Source organism: Cyprinus carpio, chromosome B15 (genome assembly GCF_018340385.1).
Source record: "Cyprinus carpio isolate SPL01 chromosome B15, ASM1834038v1, whole genome shotgun sequence".
NCBI classification, from domain to species: Eukaryota; Metazoa; Chordata; class Actinopteri; order Cypriniformes; family Cyprinidae; genus Cyprinus; species Cyprinus carpio.
In genome coordinates this window covers 5,529,991-5,554,975 of record NC_056611.1, presented here as the reverse complement: position 1 = coordinate 5,554,975, position 24,985 = coordinate 5,529,991, and the positions used below count along the sequence as shown (strand labels likewise).

General features: G+C 36.8%; 1 long non-coding RNA gene across 1 annotated transcript; it reads left to right on the top strand.

The window, feature by feature from the left end:
- The first annotated feature begins 1,233 nt into the window (after positions 1-1,233).
- Positions 1,234-6,817, top strand: LOC109094869. The gene is made up of 3 exons (XR_006156523.1): positions 1,234-1,530; positions 3,242-3,441; positions 6,774-6,817. It is a non-coding gene; the product is annotated as an uncharacterized LOC109094869 (long non-coding RNA).
- The last annotated feature ends 18,168 nt before the right edge of the window (positions 6,818-24,985 follow it).

Genomic DNA, 24,985 nt, shown 5'->3' with positions numbered 1-24,985 from the left:
TTCTGTTGAAGAAATTAAAGAGGCTGTGTCATCATATAGCAAAAAGATGGCCAAAAATGAAAGATTAAGTGAATATTTGAATTAAATGTTTGGCCAACAAGGATTTGATCCTCCTGTAAGTGTAACAGCAGCAATAACCAGGCCTTTGGCTCCCTTTGCAGGCATTTGTAATAATGTGTAATGTACATAGATTGTTTATTTTTTATTAGCCTACATTATGTATTTTAACAGCCTTATTAACCAATCAATATTGCCTCATTGCTTTTATATAATGCATTTTAAGTCATTTTAAATGGTATTGTTGGCTTAGGTCTGTTTTTATAACCACACACACACAAAAAAAATTCTTTTCTTAATACTTCTTTGTAAATTATTATTTGAAGTAACAAAAACATGGTTAATTTGCAGTTACCATGGCCAAAATAACGATACGCTTTGGTGTTATTCGTGTTAAAACCATGACTAATTTTCGTAAAGGAACCTGGAAACTCAGAGAGAATATTAAATGCGTTGGTGATGGTCAAATTATTTCCGACATTAAAACACGCTAGTTTTTTTGCTATCTTTTCTCTCTTTCTTGGGTTTATTTTATTTTTTTATTTATTTATTTTTTTCTCTGCAGCGGATTGCTGATGTCTTTTCACTGGCATATGTCCATCCATCAGTTATGATAATTTGCATTCAGCAGCAAACATGATGCGCAAGCGGTCGCGAGCGCGGATGGGGGAATACCGCGTCAAGTGTGTTTTTTTTTTTTTTTTTTTTGGGCAACTGGGATGGTGCCCCCCCTGGGAGTTAGTGCCCTACGCAGGCTGCGTACTCTGCGTATAGGGAGCGGCGGTACTGAGTGATATGATAACTTAAACGAATTTATATATATATAGGCCTATATATATATATATATATATATATATATATATATATATATATATATATATATATACATATACATATATTGTTTGCATCAAATGCACAAGTACTGACATGAAGAAACGCGGTCTCTGATTGGTCAGCTTTGATGGTTTTAAACAAAAATACTCCTATTTCAATACTGTATTCTCAATTTAATGGCTATTAACGTTTATTATTAAAATTATTCAGTATCATATATTGTTGCGGAAAACAGATTGTCACGTGATACGTGTACAGTTACAATACAGTTATTACACGTTTCTAATACGTTTTCAAGGCTGAATATATTCAATATACTGTAGTCTGCAGTACATGGTGTAAGATCTCGCGAGAGTTTCCTCGGTGGTGCGACGAGAGTCTGCGAGATTTGCGCGTCCGCCATCTCTTGGAGCGAGAAAAGTAGCAGAACGCGAAGCGCCTGTCAACAAGTCCGAAGAGTGAGACTCATAAAGAAGGTCAAGCGGGGCTCAGCGCTGCCTCTTTGTACCTGTTCCCCGTCTTTTGTCAGAGAAGACTTTCATGTGAAAGGAGACAACGGCGGGGAATAAGCCAGACATGTCAAACCTCAGCAAAGGGGGGACTAAAAAAGACACCAAGATGAGGATACGAGCCTTTCCCGTGAGTATGAGCGCTCCGAGCCGGCGACACCGTCACTCGAGCTCCGGGGATCCGAGCGGACAGGCCCGTGCGAACACATCCCTTCACACCGCCTCTGTGTTCACACAAATCCCACTAATAGTCAAAGAACCATCACGAGGGAAGCGTCACTTTGGTCTGGGGTTAGGAGCTCTTGCGTTGTTTTTATCTCAAGCTAATGAAACAAGTTAGCGAGCCTGCTAACGTTAGGTGGCTAACCTGTTTAACAGCAGCAGATGATCACAAATAATCACGCAGTGACCCAAATACTCTGGTTTTATTGCATAAGCTTATTCGATCAACAGTAAATGTGTCACTAATCAAAACATTTGTTCTAGTATCGTTGTTTGTGGGAGGTCGGTTTGTCTGTGACGAGGGTTTGCGTCATGTATGTAACGTTACAGTTTGACGTGGTATGACGTGATACGCACTTCTTAACGTACTGCCAGCGAAAGAAGCTTGTTCAGTAGCACTAATGCTGCTGTAATGTTTGATGTGGATATGTGCAGGTGCCTCGATCTAAACAGTCAATACACTGTAAACCCAAATGCACTGAGATTCGCCCGTCAGCTGTAAGATCATGAATATTAATGAGCGTGACGTCACATGATGGGGTATTTGTGCGAAAATGATGAATCATTCCTGCCATCAGGCAGCTCCTGTTCAGAAACACATCTGTCCGAGCTGCATGTCCACATGATTTCACGTGACAGCTTTATGTCAAGACAGTTGTATGTCAAAAGAGTGCTGTATGATCAAACAAATACAGAAGGATGATGTATATTTTCTTAGAGCTAGCTAGCTTGGATCCTGAAAGTTCACTCAGGTGTCTTTGTGGAGTATGTCTTTTTTAGCGTGGCTTGGTGCGATGTCTGATTTAGGTTAGATTGATAATCTAACCAGTCTAACCAGTCCAAGGTTATGCTGAGCCACAGTGAAAGCCTCTTCATACCAAGAATGATAACTGTAATTATGACTATAATGCTTTAATAACCATTCATACCAACAGTAAAATCTATATTGGCATCCACATCAGCGCACAATGACATTCTGTCTGTTTGCATGCGCTCCAGTTTTTTTGTCTTCTGCTGCTTTAAATGCTTGAGCTCTTTAAAGCAGAATGGATTCTGATTTGCTGTCGATGTGTTTATTGTTCATTAGCAGTAAAAAAATAAATCAAAGTGTCATTTACGCTTGTGTTGTGTGGACTTCCCTGCTCTTATAGAATTGGTAAGATCATTAAAACTGTATAGTTATCATTATAGATATCGTCTTTGGAGTGAACGGCCTTAAAGGGATAGTTCACCCTAATGGTAAAGTTTTATCTTCATTTACTCACCCTTGCATCGTTTCAAACCAGTATGACTCTTTGCGGAACATAAAAAGACATTTAGAGGAATATTGGTAACCAAACTGCTGCTGGTAGCCATTGACTTTCACAGAATGGAGAGAAAATAAAATAAAATATAGAAGTTAATGTCTACCAGGAACTGTTTGGTTATCAAATATCTTCTCTTGTGCTCAACAAAAGAATGAAATTCATACAGATTTGGAACAACATGACGGTGAGTTTTCATTTTTGGGTGAACTGTCTCTTTAAAAGGAAGGGTAAAAGAGTGCATAGCATTTGTATTTGGTAGCCCTCACCTTTTCTCCCTTAACGGTTTCCCCTCTTCTCTCGGCTTCATCTCAGATGACCATGGACGAGAAGTATGTCAACAACATCTGGGACCTCTTGAAAAATGCCATCCAGGAGATTCAGGAGGAAGAACAAACAGTGGGCTGAGCTTCGAGGAGCTCTACAGGAACGCCTACACCATGGTCCTGCACAAGCACGGAGAGAAGCTCTACACGGGCCTCAGGGAGGTGGTCACAGAACATCTCATCAACAAAGTAAGAGCCAGACGTCTCCGCCGTGCCTCTTCTCCACGGTGAGGGTGACGGGGTCTAACCTGGAACCGTTCTGTTGGCAGACCTCCCTGGTCCAGATCTGGCACGAGAAACGATGCATGTACATGTGCTTTCATGCGTTTGGTAGATGCTTTTGTTTGAAGTATCCAGAGAATCATATCCTGGGTACTTGACGATGCTAATGCAGTGCTCTGCTGTTTAGCTACAGGAAGATCTGACACCAGTTCGGTGAAAATGAGTAGAAAGTAATGTTTGGAGGAGATAAACACCATCTCGTATCAACATGAATGTTCAGCACACAAATCTACTCAGATTTTCTCGTGCAGTTTGTCTGTTTAGACCAATGTGAAAAAAAGTTCACAGCTTTTTTTGTTTCCGATGCACTGATGTATTGGCCGATAAAAGCAATCATCAGCAGCACCCTATTGGAAAGTCGTTTAAATCAGCTGATGATCAGAGCCTATTATATCCTGCTCCTGCAGACTCCATGTTGAATTTAGGTAATAATAATGCAGTAAAAACACATTAATGCAATCTCCCTTCTTTAAAAAAAAATGCACTGTTAACCAGAGCATGTGACGCTCCGCTACGTTTTCCGCTCTATGGACGTGCGCTCCACTCAGTCGCTCAACCGCCCAAGCAAGCGCTTCGTTAATATTCCGCTCACGCTCGCCGTAAACCAATTCTCGCTCAGATCCCGCTCCGACATAAAATTGCTCTAGTAGGCCTAATTGTTTACTGTTTGTACCGAAATTCTTGGATAATTGTATACAATTTTTCATGCTGAGTTGCTGATAAATAGCAATTATCATGTTTCAAAACAAAATTCTTACATTCTTCTTAATTGTATTAATTAAAATGTATTAAATATATTAATCTAACCTTAGCAAACATACCTAAAATGCAAAAACTGAAAAAGTGTATTTGATTTTCGTTAACTTTTATTTCCGTGAAAATAGGCTAGCTGCCGTTGTTGTGCAATAGAACATTCAAAACAGGTTCATTAAAACAAACACACACACACGAGATGAAATATGCGTAGATCCATTTTTTATTTCTAACATTTGTTTTTCGAGAGGTCACATTTTTATAACATAGGGCTGTATGTTATTATGCTTCATATCTTTCATAACTAATTAAAATAGCCTAACTAAACGGTAATATATTATCTTTCATAACTAATTAAATAACTAAACGATAATATAATAAACAATTCTATTTCATGTTAAGCATAGATTAATCCTTTTAAACTAATTAAGTAATTTAATACTTAATTCGTGACCATAATTTAGACTAAAAGAAAAAAAATAATTCTTAATTCGTCGCTTCAATGTAGGCTAGTCCTAGCATAAAACAGAATAGCCTATTCTAAATTCGTGGCCGTGATTTTGTCTGCATGTTTATGATCGGGGCTCCGTTACAACCGAATACTAACCTTAGCCTACCTGTTTATTTGTTTTTTATGGTAGCTCACCTTTTGCTGCACCATGTTTGCGTGGCACATCCTTGTGCTTTCTGGCAATGTGTCGCTTCAGATTCCAGTATGAATCTTTACTAACTTTAAGCAGCGTCCCCGCACTCCCTCTCAGTTTCTTCTCCCTGCTCATTCTTAACTTTGATTTTTACTTTACGTATTTTTTCATTATAGAGTAAAATATTAGAAAAATTACTATTTTTAATGTTTTTGAAAGAAGTTTCTTCTGCTCATCAAGCCTGCATTTATTTGTTCAAAAATACAGAAAAAAACAGTAATATTGTGAAATATTATTACAACTTAAAATAAATAGTTTTCTATTTTGAATATACTTTAAAAAAATATAATTTATTCCTGTGATGCAAAGCTGAATTTTTCAGCATCATTACTCCAGCCTTCAGTGTCACAGTAACATCCAGTCTATCACATGATCATTTAGAAATCATTCTATATATTCGATTTATTATCAGTGTTGGAAACAGTTCTGCTGTCTAATATATTTGATGAATAAAAGGTTAAAAAGAACTGCATTTATTAAAAGAAAAAAAAAAAAAGTCTAATAATATATATTCTAATAATATATTTTCTTTACTATCACTTTTTATCAATTTAACACATCCTTGCTGAATAAAAGTATTGATTTTATTTAAAAAAAAGAAAGAAAAAAAATTACTGACCCCAAAATTACTGACCAGTACGTGTATATTGTTATTACAAAATATTTATTATTTAAAAAACATAGCTTCTTTTTTTTTTTTTTTTTTTTTTTACTTTTTATTCATCAAAAGTATCCTAAAAAAAGTATCACATGTTCTGAAAAAAATATTAAACAGCAGAACTGTTTCCAACTTTGATAATGAATCATCATATTAGAATGATTTCTAAAGGATCATGTGATAATGATCCTAAAAAAATTCAGCTTTGCATCACAGAATAAATGATAATTTAAAGTATAATAAATTTAAAAAACAATTTTTATTTTAAATTGTATAGAAATATATCACAATATTACATTTTTTCTGTATTTTTGATCAAATAAATGCAGGCTTGATGAGCAGAAGAAACTTCTTTCAAAAACATTAAAAATAGTAATGTTTCCAAACTTTTGGTCTGTACTGTATAAGGCTTGCAACTTCGTTGAATCTGAATATCTGGACTCCATAACTGCTCTACTATTCTCGACCTCTACATGCTCTGCTGTTAACACAGGTTTTTCCCTTTTGCTAACATTCTGTTAAGAAACAAAGTCTCCGCTTTCAAATTCGACCCGTTTTATCATGAAAATCAAACAATAAATGCTGTTTTGAAGCTCTTAAATGTGGAGTGACGGATGGCTTTAGCTGCTTCAGTTCAAGTAGCATCATCTCTTTTTTCACTTTAATAAAAGTTATAAGCGCACAATAAATGTGAATGAATAGCCGAAGTTATGTTTGAGAGATAGTAAAAACTACTGAGATACATCGTTGCCTCAAGTAATCACTCAATTAGTGTTTCAAACAATTAAAACAGCTTGTGAACAGTAAGCCCACTTAACGTTACATTTACCTCAAGAAAAAATATGCAGTGTTTTTCTCAGTTAGTTAGTTAGCTATAAAAGGGAAAAACACTAGAGAGGAGCTTATTTTCTGTGAATTATTTGTGTATGTTTGAGTACATCTGACACATAAGTGTTATGTTTTAAGTGGGTTCGATATGTGATGTTCACCGCACCGCATATGAGACGAGTGCTTCATTAACTGATTACACAGAGTTTGTGCTTCTTACTTGCTGGCTTGGTATGAAATTAGCAGGAAAGCCTTGTTTATCCTGTACTTATGTCCAGTTTTTGTCTGTTTAAAAGGTACGAGACGATGTGTTAAACTCTCCTGAACAACACAACTTTCTTCTGCAAACACTGAATCAAGCCTGGAATGACCACCAGAGAACAGCTATGGTGATGATCAGAAGACATCTTGATGTACCTGGTGGGTGGGTCCTTATGACGATCCCTTCATTGCATGTTGATATTGATTTCGTCTTGATGATACTTCTTCGTGAGTGGTAGCTTATTACAGAAGCTTGCAAGGCATTGCTGGGTTTTGATGAACCGCAATCATTCTGGGGGTGTGGTTTCCCAAAAGCAACTGTTGCCGCTAGTTCAGTCCGTCTTTACCAAGAGTGTTCAGTGGAACAAATGACTCACAGACGATGCTTTTTGGGAAATGCAGCCCTGGGTTCAAAGTTCTAATCCCCATTTTACAATGGTGGGCCAAAATTATTAGAAGACTAGGGGTATTTCAACAATTATTACAATTAATGGCTAAAGGATTGTTTGGAAATGTAAACTGATATATTTCCTACTGACACACTACAGCAAAAGAGTAGAAATAAACTGACTTGAAACACCAGTTTTTATACTAGTAGTCCTAATAATTTGTGTCCGTCACTGCTGGAGAATTGGAGGGTCAGTGAGTGTATGAATATTTATTTTATTTTATTTTGTGTATTTTACAAAACACTGTAAACCCGTTTTTTGAATGGTTCCTTGCAAACACCTTAATTAGCAAGCCAAAGATGACAATATTAATTGCATTCATTTTAAGATTATTAAATTGATGCAGTTAGTGCTGCTGCATATGTGTATTATTACTAGGAAAATGCTTTTGAAAACAAAACTTGGATGATAGATTGGTACTATGGGGCTATTTTTGCTGTGCAATAGCTTTTATAATTAATTATTTAATTATATTAATTATTAATAATTCTGATTGCATCAGTAAAGGTTTTTTAGAAAACCATTAAGGATTTTTAATGAAGTGATTAGGCCAAAGAGATTTCTTTGCAGCACAAATGTTGTAACTTAACCCTTACATAAGTATTTATAATAGCATGTTCACGATCATTTTTCTTGGTACAACTAAGTGATTGAGAAGCAGTTGCTATAGCTTACAACATCCCACAATAAACTAAATATATAACTGTAAACACTGTTTTTTAAACAACTTTCATCTTTACTACACGCTGTACTGCGATATTTGGGTGATGGAGATTACTAAGGAGCATCCTAAAATTTGAATGTTTTCTGTAAATGTCTGCACACTGAACCCAGATATGGCTCCAGAGGCTGTGCAAAATCCTGCTGAAGGAAAAAAATCTGTTTTTTCTTCTGGATAGTTGTGTGTTATGTTTCCAACCAAACTGAGAGTTGCTTGGAAGAGCTTTACCTTCTGCATCATGCTTGATTCTCCTCTGCCTCTCTCCCTTTTCTGTTTCTTGTAGGCAGGAGACCCGGGTGTATTTTCAGCAGAATAAACAAAACAAAAAAACACAAAAACGTAGAGAAGTCTATAATTAGGTTCATCATCTTCAGAGACCAGGTGGTTCGTTACGGCTGCATTCGGGACACCATCTTCCCACTTGAAGCAGACTTACTCGACCTGATTTGCCCGTGGAGAGGAAGGGGAGGGTGGTGGACAGGTGGGAGTTCAGTGTTTGTTTGAGTAGCAGTTCAACATATAGACCATGCAGAAAGAAAACTGTGCGAGTCTCATAAATAGGACTTTTTGTGCCACAATTTATTTTTTACTTAGTGCTGTCAAATTATAATGCCGATTAAATCGCATCAAAATACAAGTTTTTTTGGCATAATATATGTGGTGTGTACTGGTATATTAATTATGGTATATATAAAATTCAACACAATGCTGTATAATTTTCAGTTTGATGATGTGGTATATATATATGTAACATATTATATGCAAAACAAAAGTTCTTTTGGATGTGAGTAATCGTTTGACAGCCACTATTTTTATGTATCAACCCCTCTTCTTTGCTAATGTGCACACACTAATGCTTCCTTTTTTTCTTTGTGTTTTTTCTCAATTCCTTTTGTTAAATCCCTTTTATGTTAAATTCATGAGCTCATAAGTTTCCACTTTTCTGCTCCGTTGTTGTGCAAACACATTCGTACATGCCCCTCTGGCTAGGACGACCTGCGTGGGGTGTACAAATTTACCAAGACATTTCTGCTTAAAGAAAAAAAGGTAATTTTTGTCACTGTATTTAAAATTATGGTATTAAAAATCAAACACCTGACATCTTTGAGAATTAAAAAAGGGCCCCATTAATCGTACGAAATAATTTTTTCTTTTTAGTTTTTTTTTTGTGAAATTAAAAACAAAAGCGTGGTGTTTGTTTTTTGTTTAAGGGTAGTTTAAATAAAAAATGAATTCTGTCTCAGTTGGGCCCCCTCCATTTCGTCCAAAACCCTTTGGAAGAATTTTTTCCGTAAAATAACAAATTTTTGAGGAATGTATTTTTTTCGACATGGAATCAATGGCAACCAAAACGGTTTTGTTACCAAAATTCTTTAGAAATCTTTTATTTCCACTGGGAAGAATACTTTTTTGAAAAAAGTATTGATGACGAATCTCCACTATCCTTTTTAAATGACTTTATTAAAGAAAGAAAATAACAAATTACCATTTTTTTCTTTTCTTTGGGCCCAATTAAATTTGTCTTAAAAAATACTTGGGGGTTGTTGTTATGTTTTTGCTCAGCCAACAAAAAAAACAAAAACCCACGATTTTACCTCTGATAAATTTTTAAATGTTTTTAATTTAAAGCCTTTCGAACATATACTTTATTAAAAATTATTTTAATACAAATACAAAAAAAAACAACACAAATCTACATGCATTCGAATTTTAAGGGCTCATTCAAGAGTGGGGAGATCTTCCCACAGTCGAAACAATTACAAAAAACCCCCATAAAAAAACCACTGTCATAATTTCCTAAAAGGGATAATAAGCGGTCTGTTGGTGTAAGCACATATTCACTGATCATGAGCGCGAGACTGTAGACACCATGACCGCTGCATTTTAATTATTTTTTTCCCCAAAAAAAGGGGGAAATTAGGTAGGCGGGGAAAAAGTTTTTCCCTTAAAATCTTGCATATTTATTAGATGCACTTTTTCCCCTTTATTAAATCAATAGGAAAGAGCCTTTTTTTTGGGTGGTATTGAAAGAGTGCTGTTTCTTTTGGGGTCCATTCGTAAGTTGTCAGATGTGATGTTTTTGGGCTTGGAGGACTCCCTATGAAAATTTTTGGGGCCCCTTTCTTAGAAATGTCTGCTAAATTTTTTCGGTTTGTCATTTTATTGCATTTTTTCTATTATATATATAAGTAAGACCAAAGTTTGGAACATTACTATTTTTAATGTTTTTGAAAAAAAGTTTTTTTTCTGCTATCAAGCCTGCATTTATTTGATCAAAATACAGAAAAAAAAGAATATTGGATATATTTTACAAATTTTAAAATAATTTTTTTTAAATTTTTATACTTTAAATTTCTTTTTTTGATGCAAAGCTGAATTTTTAGGGTCATTTTCACTGACCTTTAGAAATCATTTAATATTATTTATTATCAAAAATTGGGAAAAAGTTTGCGCTTAATATTTTTTCAGCAGTGATACTTTTTTGGATCTTTGAGATAAAAATAAAAAAAAAAAAAAAAGCTTTTTTTAAAAAAAAATATTTTAATAACAAAACACTACTGGTCTAATTTTTTTCCTTTCTTTTTTTTAAAAAATCTACTTTTATTCGGAAAGGTTTTTTAAAAATTTTAAAAAAATGAAGTAAAGAAAAAAATTTTTATTAGAATAATTTATTTTAATTTTTTTTTTTTTTTTGAATAAAAGCATTTTTTTTTAAAATTTTATCATAATATTTAAAACAGAAATGTTTTCCCAACACTCAAATACATCAATATTAGAATGATTTCTAAAAGATCAGTGATAGATGAGTTACAGTGCACGAAGGGTGGGTAAGATCTGAAAATTTTACTTTGCTCACAGGGGTAAATTATTTTTTTAAAATATTCAAAAACCAACTATTTTTTTAAATTTAATAAAAATTTCAAATATTACGTTTTTTTCTGTATTTTTTCTCAAAAAATGCAGGGTTAACAAAAGACTTCTTTCAAAACATTAAAAAAAGTAAGTTTTCCAACTTTTTGGGCTGGACTGTGTTTTGTTGGTATCACGTGAATGTGACTTTGCATTTTAAATGTCTCTTTTGAGTGAACATTTTCACCTTTATTTGTTCCAAAAATGTGTAGGAACCTTTCTTTTTTTCTTTCTTTAAAGAATGAATGTTGAATTTAGCAACTTTAAAGTGAAGACTCCCAAAATATTTTGAAAAAAGCGGTTTTAAATGCATAAGTGGAGAAAAATTGACTGAATATTTAATGATTTTTTCTTAATGTGATGTTTTTCTGTTTGTTTTTCTTATGCTTAACCCCCTTAAATTGTTTGATGTATTCATTTTTTTTCCAGATGGAAAATCAGAAATTTTGCGAGAACAGTGCGAGGTGTACATAAAGAAAAGGGGAGGTAACGAGGGGATCGAGCGAGTGATACATGTCTGGAAAAACGACGGAGGAGCCGATTGTGAAGGTGGTGGAGAGAGAGCTGATCCCAAAACACTAAAGACCATCGTAGAGATGGAGAACTCGGGCCCTGGTGCACATGCTCAAGAATGGGAAGACAGAAGGTGCGCTGTCTCATCTCAGTCTCATTATTACTGTTGTATTACATCACTGCTAAAGATTAGTGAATGAAAGGTCCTCTTTTTTGGTTAGTTGTCAGTTTTATCCCATTGTCCAAAATTTTCTGAGTCTGTTATCTTTTTTCTGAACATTTGACCGATTCAAGATAATGAATTTGATTATTACGAAAAATGTTTTTAACTAGTCATCTTACAAACTTAACTTGCAACATGATTCAGGTAGCATTCACTTTTTTAAGATTGGTTAAGAAAGATCGTTCCCAGTGCAGCACACACAACGTTCAACATAGTGCGAATGTAAAACAAATTACTGCTTAAATATCTTTGCAGAAAATATGCATGAAATATGAGACAAGTATTTTCCAAACTTGCCTAAAAAATAACCATATGTGGCCTGCAGCCAAACCAGTCTTAAGTCACTGGGGTATATTTGTCAACAGCCAACAATACATTGTATGGGTCAAAATTATACTTTTTCCTTTACGCCAAAATCATTAGGATATTAAGTAAAGATCATGTTCCATGAGGATTTTTGTAATGTCCTACCGTAAATATATCAAAACTTTAATTATTTTTGATTAGTAATATGCATTGCTAAGAACTTCTTTGAACAACTTTAAGTGATTTTCTCAAAATTTTTCTGCCCCCTCAGTTTCCAGTTTTTAAATAGTTGTATCCCCGACAATTTTGTCCCCCAAACCCAAACCTCCCATCAAAAAAAGATTTTTTATTCACTTTCAATGAGGATAAATCTAAAATTTAAAAAAATTGACCCTTTGACTTTTTTTGGGGTCCAGGGTCCCAATTTCCAAATTAATACAAAATAGGAAAAAAATGCTAAATTTTTTGTAAACCAGGGCTTTAAAAGGAACCATTTTGGGACGTTGTCTCACATTTCGGTTTTTTTTCAAAAAAATGGGGCCCCGATAAAGTTAAAGAAACGCCGTGGCCCCCATTTTTTTTCCTGCATTTTTTTTTTTCCCCAGTGCTTAAAATATAAATTAATATTAAATTTAATAAAAATTGTCCAGCCCTATTTTTGAAAGTGATTTCGGGTTTTGGAGCACTCCCTTCATCCCTCACGGGCCTTTTCACATGGACCTAATGTGACCAACCTTACACTAGGCAGAACCTACATACAGGCCCAGTCATTTTGGGTTTTTAAGTTGTGACGGTGCAAAAACCCACATTTTTGAAAGAAGTTTTGGGGGCGTTTAAGGGCTCGAAAAAATTTTTGATTAATCCCAACAAAAAAAAAAAGAAAACCGGGAAAAATTTTTAAATGACTTAAATTAAATTTAAATAAAGGGTTTTAAGGAAAAGGACACCGGTTTTTGGGAAACCCTTTAGGGATTTTATCAAAAGATAATATCCATGCTTGTGGGGCAATCGGGGCCTGCATGTCAAGCTTTTTCACAGAGTCCCAAAAGGCCTTTAAGACCAGGGTGGAGGGGATGAGCTTATCTGAGGGAGCAGGGCAAAAGCTCTGGTGTTGGGGAAAGGGGAAAAAGGCAAAACCCCCCCCGGTTGATACATCCGGGAAACCCAGAAAAAAATCAATAAAAAAGGACACGGAGATGTGGGGAAGACCTTATTCCAAACCTCCCTTTCTCTCACCCTTCCCTTGGGGGTCTTCTGGATTAAGACGGTTTGTTTCGCTTCTTGCAAGGGGCCTTTAAAAAAGGACCGTTTTTTCAAGCAGACCTTTTGCGGGGGGACTTGAGTTTTTCTAAAACCTAAACTCTTTTCGCCCGGTACTCCGCTCTTCTTTGCGACAAGTTTAAGGGAAAGGGATTAAAAGGGGGGGGATCCGTTTCTCTAGTGCTGATTAGTGGAAGTTTTCCCAAATATAGGAATCATGACTTTATAAAATCGTGAAACCCTTTAAACCCAAAATGATCCGGTGGATGACGAAAAAAAAAAGGGAGTGTTTTGTTTAAACCATTATTGTGGGAAACCCCCAATAAATATTAAATTTCATTTCTAAAACCTTTTGGGTCCATTAGGGGGATGGAGTTTTTGTTGGAAAGTCAGGATTTTTTCTTTGTTTGTCTGGGCTTCGGGCTGACGGGGGCAGGGGGGGTGGAGTCGATCTTGGATAAACCCAAAAGGGTTTGCGGTTTCAGGTTCATGCGGAAAAGGAAAGTGTTCGAGCGCTACTAAAGCAAAAACCGGCCAGAAACCCTCCCCAAAAAGAGCGTGTTTTACGCCCGGAGAAAAACATGATCTCGAAGCCAGGCAAGATCGTGCGGGCCAAGGGGAGGCTCGGGTCCCCAAACACTGTGTGTGCCCTAAACGTAAATTTCTCCTTCCCCCAAACGGAGTGTGGTTTGGTCAGTTCCACCCAAAACTGGAAGGCATGTTCAGGGACGGAGCATCTCAAACAAACCATGGTTTAGTTTGGGGCCCAGCCCCTTTCCGTCGCCCGGGGTGAATGCAGCGGAAAAAAAACGCCTCGCTTGTTTTTGGTTTCGTGGGGTTTACGGGGATTGAGTTTAAAGGGGGGTTTTCTTCTTGGGGTTCTTTGGGTGGCTCGACCTCATGGGTTGAGGGTAACGGGGGGAAACCTGGCCGCCCCATTCACGACCCCCAAAAGTAACACCCCCCTTTCCCAAGACAGGGTTTTCGGGGTTTTTTAAAATTGTTGTTTGCTGTATTTTGCAGTAGTTTTTGGTTGGGTTTTTTAAAACCCTCTTTTGGCAAGAATTTTGGCTTTGAAATTTTTGTGTGTGTTTTGCAGGGCCCAAATTAAACCTTTCATTGCAGATTTTATTTGGGCCAAAGAACCCCCAGCGGTGGCGTCACCCCAGCATAAAATTGGGTTTTCAGCAGACCTAAATGCCCCCTTTCAAAGGGGCCCATAAAAAAAGGTTTAACGGGGCACCTACAGCCCAAAAGGTTTTTAATTGTTTTAAAATCTAAGCTGTGAAAATTTTGTTTTGCTTCGTTTTTCAGGGGGAAATGGTCAAAAATGGTCGGGGGGCTCAGGCACGGGGCTGTAATCCCGGGAAAGCCCCCCCCTGCGGGTTTTCCCTTTCCCAGATGACAACCCCCTGTTTTTAAAAAAACCAGAGAAGCCCAAACATTCCGGGTACTGCACTCCTCCCAACTTTTGGGAAGCTTGGGGAAATTTCTCTTTTTAAAGAAAAAATGTCCCGGGTGTTCTTTACTTTTTATTTTGAAAAAGTTTTTTTGCCAAAAACCTCTGAATTTGACAAAAATTACAAAAAAAAAACCGGTTTATGGGAAATTTTTGTTAAATTTTAAACAATTTTCTATTTAATTCTAAAAAATTTTTTTGACCAATTTTTTATCCAGTTTTTAATGTAAAAAAAAGGTTATAAAGATATTTAGTCTTTAAAAATTTTCCAAAGGTATCCCTTAAAATTTTGAAAGCAACCATTTTACACTTTTTAAAAAAGGGCAAATTTTTAAAAGAAAAAAACCAATCCCAACAAATTAATTAAAAATTTTAAAATTTATTTTAAAAACCTGGGGAGTCTGGGTCGAAAATTTTTCGTTCATACTTTAATTTCAAGGAAGCTAAATTTTTACCTGTTTTTAAATTTTTTAAAAATTTTAAATGATGTTTGATTTTGTTTGGTTAAACTAGGGGGGCCCCTTTTTAAAAGGGTCCTAAAATTTTCTTTTTAAAATTTATTTTTAAAAACATCTTTAAAATGGTAAATTTAAGGGTTTAAAGGGGGATTAAAAGGGAGTCGCCCGGGAAAACTTTTAAAATTTTTTTTCAAGGCCAGCTAAATTACTCTTTAAAAAAAATGTAGGGGTTCCCAGTTAACCCCGGGGAAACCCTTAAAAATTCCCTATAGTTTTTTAGGTGCCCTGTAGCTCAGGGGAAACTTTGGTTTTAAAAGGGCCCAAAAGGGGGGGCCGCCCCCGGGAAAAAAAAAAAAATTTGAAAAGTTTTTTTTTAAAAGGGAAAATTTTTAAAAAATTCGACGGTTTGGATAAAAGGTTGAAAAGGGCCTAAAAAAAATTATTATCCCCTCTAAAAATTAAAATTAAGGGGCATTGGGGTCCTTCCCCCAACACCCCGTGTTTTTTTCCTCTTGCCCCTTGGCAGGGACCCCGCAGGGGGTTTCCCCCGGGAGAGAGGCGGTGCGGGCGCGCATTTTTGGGCCCGGGGAAAAGCCCACCACGGTCCTCACCAAAAAACCCAAATTTAAAGAGACCGAGAGGGGCCAACGTCTTCACTGTAAACGACCCTTCCCTCCGACTGCCAGAGCAAGTTTCAACAGGTAACGGTCAAAGCCAAGATAAATGTTTTCAGAAAAACCCATAAAATCCCATTTCCTTACTTTGAAATACTGGGGAAAAAAACCGTTTTGTCTATTTTGATGAAATTTTAAAAAATTGTATTTATTTTTGAAACTGTAAAGCCCCCCATCACGGGCACTGATCCTCAAAAACCCATTCTAGGGGTTAAATAACGTTTTTACATTTCGACTCACTTCTTTGCTTTGGGTTAAAATACCAAAAAAAAATAAAAAGAGGGGTTTAAAGGGAAAAATTAATTTGGTTTATGCTCATATAAAAGGCATGGGCTGTTTAAATACAGACGCAGACAGACGGGAGGCCCTGCAGTGTTAAACTTGCTTCCCCCGGGGTGTTTTCTTTTTTCTGATACCAAAAATAGCGCTTCATTTTTCATGTTGCACCCCTTCTTTTCAAGTGTAATTTCTTTTTTTTTTTTTTTAAATTTTGGTGGTTAAAGGAAAATTTTATTGATTTTTTTGTTACAAATGTTTCCCGTTTCAGCATTGGCCATCCCCCTCTGTTAATTATTTTTTGGGGCGCACCCCTTTTTTTATTATACTGTTAAATGAAAAAAATTTGGAAAGGGATCTTTTTTACATACATTTTTGCTTTTAAATGTCACAATGACCCCATATTGGGGGTTTTTTCCTCCCCCAAATACAGTTTTTCGGATAATAGTTCTTTATACACAGTTATACACTTTTAGACGTACACTCATGCTTTTTTCAACATTTTTCCGATTTAAAAGTGTTTTTTGTAACCTGGGTGTCACACTCTTTTGCGTTGCGGGCCAAACAGGGAGGAATCAAAGCCCCCGAGGGAAAGGGGGGACGGGGGACAAAAGGGGGATGGACGGGAAAACACGAGATTGAGGCGGCTATCTTTGGATCTTTAAGGGCCAAAAAAGAAATGCGCACAATGTTTTGTAGCAAAAGGGTGGGAGATTTTTTTGGGGAAAAGGGTTTTAAAATACCCAAAAAAGGGTTCACCCCACGCTTAAACCCGTTTTGAGATCTTTTTTGTTTCTTAAACAATTGTTTTAGAGCTTCAGTTTGTTAGGCGTGTTTTTCCCTTTGGGTCCCGGCATAAAGGGCGGTTTCCCTTCCCAGCCCTTGGTCTTTAAAAACCCCGTTTTGAAGGACTTACGGAGAGAATATTTGGAAAAGAACACCAGAAGATCCCCAAAAGTGAAACCCAAAAGTGATGAGCAGGGCAGAATTAAATCTGGCATGAAAAGAGCGGTGGTGTGGGATTTGGAGCGGCGAGCATTGTTTTGGGGTTTTTGGTTAACCCCTCACTTTGGATATTATTTTTTTTTTGCATTTTTTTTGCCTTTGTTGCCCTTCATACTGGGAATAAACTGAGAAAAAACCTTATTTTTTAAAATGAACTTTTTTTAAAATCTTTCCCTTTTCGTTTCCCCAGCCGTTTTTTCCAGGATTAGAAAACCCAATTTTAAACCCAAAGGTCTTGGTTTTATGAGGGAATTTTTTTTTTTGTGCCCTCTTCACAATCTAAAAACCGAGTTAATACAGAAAACCAAAACATTTTCCCCAGCTTTGGATTTCTTTTGCCCTTTCTTATCTGAAATACCTTCGGGTATTTTTTTATATTGTGTAAGGTGTTTGTGTCTGGGGCCCCTGTTTTGGGATGTACATTTTCCCCCAAATAAATGTTTTAACCTGTAAGGTTGTCAAAGGGTTTATCTGAGTAGGGGTGTAGCGTTTGGTTCAAAGCATGCTTTTACTGAAGCCAGATGGAGTAACACTTACGCAGCATATAAAATGGTGGTTTGGCTGTCTTTTTCCCTTGCCCTTTTTTTTTTTTTCATGTCTAACATGGCCAATTGTAAAAGATGACTTAAATATGCGTTTTATTTTGATGGGTCCTCTGAAAGCAGTTTAAACGGGGTTGGGCGCAGTTTGTGTTTTTTCAGCATTATTATATTTCAATTGTATAAATTGTAAAAAATTGTTATTGTCTCATGCTGAAGTGAACTGTACGGGGCCTTGTTTTCATCTTTAAATGTAGAAAAATACAGGGGGAAAAACAATAAAGGATTGGCCGTTTTGGGTCAGACTTTTTGGGTCTTGTTCTGATTTCCTCAGTGGAGGATCCTGGTAGGTAGGACACAAATGTAATAAAATGTGAAATTATACATATCAACTGAACTCTTTATAATGCTTTTTTTTGACAATATAAGCATTGACAATGTATGACATACACAGCACAATAGATATGGTAATGACATCTCAAGTGCACGCTTGACACAAAAGAGCCAACAGGTTTGTTCCCTTTCAAAGGGGGACCTTGCATTTGTGCCCTTTAGAGGACACTATGGGAATGGCTCCTGCATGACCATGTCCTAAATACGACAATCAACTTGATTTTGGTGGGCGACAGCCTTTGATGTTCCTACTAGGCAACTGTGAGTATAAAGGGGCACCTATAGAACACATCATGCTCTTCTTTGGCTTCAGGAGCCATCTGTTTGTGGTGTGTCTAGGCAAGCAGCTATGGATATTTCTGTGCTAAGGTTTTCAGGAAGTGTTCTCTGTCCTGGATGAGAAAAAAGGGATGCTGAACTGCATCATTGCAATGTTTTTTTAAAGAAGCTCCCTTTTTGTTGGTCCCCCTTTTTCGAGAGAATTGGGACAGCCATCCTCGGCTTGTGGATATAAAAATAATATAAAAATGTAATTGCGTTTGTTTTTTTTTCCCAACAATTCACTTTTTTCTTGCAAAATATTCATGAAAAAAAAAAAATCCAATTGTAAGAAAAACTGACAATTGTGTGTTTAAAAAAGTCTATTGGCTTTTTTATTTTCATTCCGTGGTGGAAGGAAAAAAAAAAAATACTCACTTGCAATTTTTTCCTTTTTTTTTTTTTTTTTTTAATTCTGTGGTCCCTTTCCCATATCGATTGTGTATTTATAAATATAAATTATATATATTTTATAATATATATATATATATATTATTATATATATTAGAATAAAAGGTTAATTAATTTTGTTCCCCATTGAATTAATCTGTCTATTCAGATGTTTTGTTTAAACTACCACTTCCTAGGATTACTTTATAAGTCTTTATAAACTTTTTTGGGGGAAAAAATGAAGAGGGTGATGAGTAAATTACTTTTTTTATTAAGCCACAAAATATCTCAATCGAATTTAAAAAAAAGTACCATGACTGTTATTAGTCATAAGCACACAATTTTTTCCAAACCTGGAAAAAAAACCCAAAACCTTCTTCAAAAAAAAGGGTTTCCCTGTTCAGTTTTTTCTGGGACACTTTCCATATACAAAAATGAAAGCAGAGTATTACAGTTTTATTAATTTAAGCGGAAAGTTTTTGCCCCAAAGCTGAGAAAGGGGTTGCAATGGTGGAAACAGTAGAAATTTTAAACTTTAAATAAATGTAAAAATGCCAGCCTTCTGACAGAATGAAAGCCTGTAAAAAGAAGAGATTTTTTTATTAATGGAGAGTTTAAAATTTTGAATTTAAATTTCAGTACAGTTAAAATAATCTTAAAGGGTGGAAAGTAAACACAATGTTAGAAAGAATTGTCTTTGTTTTGATGCAGAATTTTTTTTAGTTTGGGTTTTTTAATTAAAAAAAGGGCCCCTTTATATTTGGATCATAACTTTCCCCGTTTCACCAATTAAAATCTCTATTGTTAGGATGCCACTACTTGAGGGGGTTTTTTTAAAGTGTGGGCCCCACACGGGTCCGGTGAAAAAACCCTTCCCCGACCCCCTCTTTTCGAGCTGTTCTCGAGGCACCACGCTGTTCCATTGTTTTTTCCGATTTCATCAGGCTTTTTCCCTGGGAATTAAAAAGGGGCGGAAGTGGTAGCGTAAAACTCGATCTGCGGCGCAGACTTTTTTTTTCACGAGGCAGCCAAAGAGAGATTTAAAAGGTTTTTTGAGGCGGGTTTTTTGCACGCAATAAAAGGATAGGGCCCGAAACCGCGTCGCTTCACGAGCAGAGGACGGGATGATTAGCGGGAAAAAAAAAAACAGCACTCCTTTTTTTTTGCGTCTCTAAGCGGGCAAACAGAAAAGGACGAGCCGAACGCTTTAGACGAAGCAACAAACGTACACTTAAATTACAAAAAGTTTTGTCTTAGATACGCCCGATGAAGGACTAATCAAAATCAGGCAACTTTTTTATTATACATTTATGCATGAACCTCCCAAGGTTGAACGCCCATGAATTAAATTTTTAAGTTTTTTAACTCGGTTTGGCATTTTGGGGAATTAAGAAATACAACTTATTCAGGATGTTAATTGTTCAATGCACTTTTTTTAAAGATTGTATTCTTATTTTTAATAAATTGTAGTTTTGAAACAAAAAAAAAAATTGTCGGGAAACAAGAATCATGAGTGAATTAAAGATTTTTAAGGAAGACAGTGCAGCCCCCAAAAACTAATTCTTATTTCAAATATTTCGGGGTTTTTTTTTTTCAATCATTTCAAATACAATAAAAATTAGTATGATGATCACATTCTTTTATTTATTATTATTATTTTTTAACAGGTCAGAATAAATGTGTTTCTTTTACTACATGGTTCAAAATTTTTTACAAAATGTTTTCTAATGCGAGGAAAATTATTTTTTTTGACATTTTTCACAAAAATTATTAAAAACATTAAGTACTTTACTCAATTTATTATGCTTTTATTATATATGCCATAAATTTTGTAAATTTAATTTGATGTGGATATGTCTTTGCCCAAAAACACACACACACCCCCACACACATAATACAAAACCTAATTCTTTTTTTTTTTTTTTTTTTTTGATATTGTCAAAAGTATACCCAAATTTTTTTAAAGGGTTTTAAAAATTTTTCAAAATTTGGCTTAGTTTAAATGGATTTTTTTTCCCCCATAAAAAAAATCAAAAAAAATAGTACTTTTTAAAATGTTTAGTACTTGGCAAAAAAAAAAAAAAAAAAAACCCCTAATTAAATTTTGTATTACTATCAAAACATTCTAGAAATAAACCCCCACCCAATAATTCGAATATAAACACTAAAAAAGAATGAAAACTGATTCTTTTCTATTTGAAAGTTTCCATTGAAACCAAATCCCTCTCTACGTATTATTTATAAAGAATTATTTGTTTTTTGGGTAGATGGATATAATTGAACACTTTACACCCCTTTTTTTTGATCGACTGCGAAAAGTCCTGAGCAGCAGTAAGCCATTTCATTTTACTTTACTATCACATCACAGCCGGGCTTGGATTTGTTTTCCCCCCTATCCCTTTTTTGTGTCAATTCCTCTGCCCTTTGTCCGGGGCCCCTTCATCCGCCCGGGTAGGAGCTTTGTCCCCGGGCCCCCTGCGACCGACCCCGGGGTTCGCCCCTCCACCCACTTGGACCGCCTGCTAAAGGGGTCCGCCTGGCCTGCCCTTTTCCAGTGTTGAGGGGTGTCCCGTCATGGCCGCCCCCCGCGGCCGGGCACCCCTCACCGCCTCCCCCTATTTTACCGAGCCCAGGGGGAAAGGTTTCTAAGTGTGGATTCCTGCAGTGTCCCCGGGGGCAAAACCCATAGGGGTGCGGGGTTGGAGAGCCCGGTTCACGCTGGACCCGTCCAGCGCCTATACCCTTATCTCCTCCCCAGGGGACTTCACACCGGGCCCGGGGGGACCCGGTGTGGGCGTCCGACAGTGCACGGGGGGGGGTGGTGGGGGCTTTACACGACCTTGATAACTTGGGGAACCGTGGTTTTATGAGAGGGTCGCAGAGGGGGTTTGAGGAGCAAAACGGGCTTCTGGGTTCACGCTGCCACAAAGCCGGGTTAGTTGCAGCGGCCCAAAAGACTCGGCCCCGGGGTGGGCTGGAGCCGTTTTACTCCCCCGTGCTGCATTCGGGGTGGGGGAGATCGGAAGCTCGTGCCCTTATGCCCAAAAAATGCCCCCCCCTCAGCGCCACCCCTGGCACCCGAAGACCTGGACGGCAACAAGATCCTTTCCGTAGGCACCAAAACATGCTCTTTTTTCTAGGCATTTAGGGTACGTCAAGTAGGATTTCTGCGGTTCAAAAGTCAAATTCACTTTTTTCACAAATGAGGCCTTAAAATGGTTAAATCAGAGCAGAAAGTCTTTGTAAGTCTTTGCTTTTAAAGTTGCATGCACGAAAATATTAAATCACCTCAGAGTTTTTTGTTTTTTTTCGGACCTATCCGACAGGGGTTTTCTTGTTTTATTCAAAAAGCTCTCTTCTTTTTTGTTAGTTTCTTAAAAAGGGTTTTTAAAGTGTCAATTTCCCCTTCCAAAAAAATTAAGGCCTTTTAAGAGCAGAAAGTCTAAAGGGCAAAAAATTTCCCACATACCAAAAAAAAAAAATAATTTTGGTCTTGTTTTTTCAGACAAATTCTAAACATCCTTAAATTAGATACTTCTTGAGATTCAAGATAAAAAAAGGGGAACTCTTGTTTTCTCAAAAAGAAAAAAGTAGTTAAAAAAAAGAAATTGGAGTCAGGAAATAAACTTTTTTCTTTTTAAAAAATGTCATTTTTCTGTCCTTTTGGGCAGATAATGTTAAAACATAAAATCAGATTTTGAGGCATTATTATTTCCCCCTTCATTTATTTTTTTAAAAATTTTTTTACTTAATTTTTAAAAAGCTTAAGTCTCAATACCCCTTGACAAACAAAGGGCCCTTAAAAAAGCTTTTAAATTGGGCAAAACGTCGAAAGCGGGAAGTCGAAACTTTAAAAAAATTGCATGAATTGCAAAAAAAAAGGATTCGGTATTTTTTCTTTTTTTCCAAATATAAAACTAAACATCTTTACAACATACATTTTATTGAGATGCAAATGAAGAGAGGTTGAAAATTGTTTCAAAGTTTGATTTTATGAAAAATGTTTTTTAAAGGGGCTTTAAAAGTCTTATTTTACCTTCACAAAAGCGCAAAACCCCTGAATACAGGGAAAAAACCTCAGAATATGACTGTGTTCACTTTTTGAGCAAGGGTTTTCCTAAAAATATAAATGGGGTGGTTTTCATATTTTTTAAAACCATTTTCCATGAATTTAGTATAATTGGTCTCCCATTGTCATTTTTTTAAAAGCAAATGCTGTTTTTTCATCGTGGTTTGAACTGTGAACATATTATTTAAGTTGAGTCACCTTTATTTCTACAGCGCTTTACAGCTTCACAGAAAGAATGAAAAAAAAACAGGAAAAATAACAGTTGCAAAAATTAATCAGTTATGATTGATTACAGTTACATCACTGTAAATGATGAGATAGAGGCTTATGATCTAAAGATCTTAGTACCACAGCTCCAACTGGAGGGGGCCCCTTTATGTCTCTGTGTTGGACCTCCATATGTGAATGAACATGTTTTTGGAGGAGCGGAGATGGACAGCATCTTTTCCAACCACATGACTTTACACGGCTGGAATCTGAGAACGATCCGCAAGAATGTTTCCCAAAATGCCTGCATCTTAATAGCAGTTCAAACTGCATTCCGCAGGACCTATACTTTAAGGTATCATCAAGAGATTTTGCTGGATTGTATTGGTTAACTATAACATGTGGAAGATGGTTAATGTGAATATCAGCCACTGGCTGTAGGCATTAACATGAGTGGATGCTGTGTATTTGTCTCTTTTATACAATATATTTTTAAAAGTAACGAAAAACATGTATGGGAACGCCCATTTCCAGCACATATCGAAATTATGACCTTTTTTGCAATTGCAAGTTTACATTTTGGCGAAATAAAAATTTATTTATTATTTATTATTATTTATTATTTAACATTTCATTTATTAGTTATTTATTATCAGCAAATACATTAATAAACTGACTGATCATCACTGCATACTAGGGGTGGTCTTGATGGGGACTTTTTGCTTTAATAAAACGTCCTGTTGTATTTTTGTGGCTTTTTTATCACAAATTTTGATATTATTTTCTTAAACGTGCATCTTGGACCTACCAGAAGTTCAGGTTGAATAATCGCAGTAATAACATGGTATACCCTTCACGAGAAGCCATATTAATAAGTTCACTATCAGGATGACCGTATAGTTTAGTTGCCCAAATAGTTTTATAAGAAAATGATTCGATCGGGTCCAAATGGCGCCCAGTCCAAAGTCCTGCATCTGAGCGCCGGATTCAATGTACTCACAGATTATGGAATGCACGTACTGCAGGGTGTAAAAACTGCAGATTCTGAGGACATGACTGTCTCGACTCTGATAGCAGAAAGCAGCTGGTTTTCTCCTCAGGTTTAACGCTCCAGACACCAAGAGGGAGAAGAACAGCAGCGCAATAGGCGTTCGTATCTGACGAGTCAGAGACAGGTCTCATCAAGTCTGGAGCTTAACAGGATGCTGCATGAGGAGCTGTGTGGGGCCCTAGCACCACAGTAACCTCCTTCAAGCACTCCATGCAGGAGGACGTCCACATCCTGATGAGGAGCAGGCTCGAGGACCGCTGTCCATAAATCGCCCACAATACCACGCAGAGCGGGTAGAGGTCAGGCAGAGGAGAGCTGGCCGGAGTGCGTCAGACAAGATCAAACAGCTTAGCTTTCTCCTCCGGCCGATCCTCCTGTTACTCGTCCCAGAGCAGCAGCAGCCCAGCAGGCCTGTCATCGCAAACAGCTGTACGAGCCGGGGCGGCGTTAACCTCCGCAAACATCCCTATCACACTTCCGGCATGGCAAGTAGGGTCGAGCTTTCAGAGGGCAATCTGATGTGGGCCCCGGGTTCCGTGCTGTGACAGCCGCCAGGACGCTTTGGAGCGGTCTGCTCTGCTGAAAACACGGGTCTGGATGAGGCTGACGAGAGCCTGAAGAGTGATCCTAGCTCCGAACACACCAGGACGAGTTCTTCATCTGCATCTCTTCATTCCTTGAGTCAGATGGAAAAAACATGAATGCACTTTGGCAAAGCCCGCTTACAGGCATGCATTCACTCTCGCGATCAAACGTCATATCGTTCCCGGGGGAATCACACAGCAGTGCTGTTCGCGCTTCATAACATGATCGTCCCGCACCACAGCATTAATTACAGCAGTCTTTTAATATAATTCACAAAGTGCACATCCTTTAGGGCTCTGGTCTCAACTAAGTATACAACTGAAACGTCTGCTCTACTTCTGCCAACTTTATATAGCCAGCGTTTATATTAGGATTTTGTGAGCTAATTACACATTGTCCCTCTTCAGTTTTAAAGGATTATTTTGAATCCATAAAATGAAA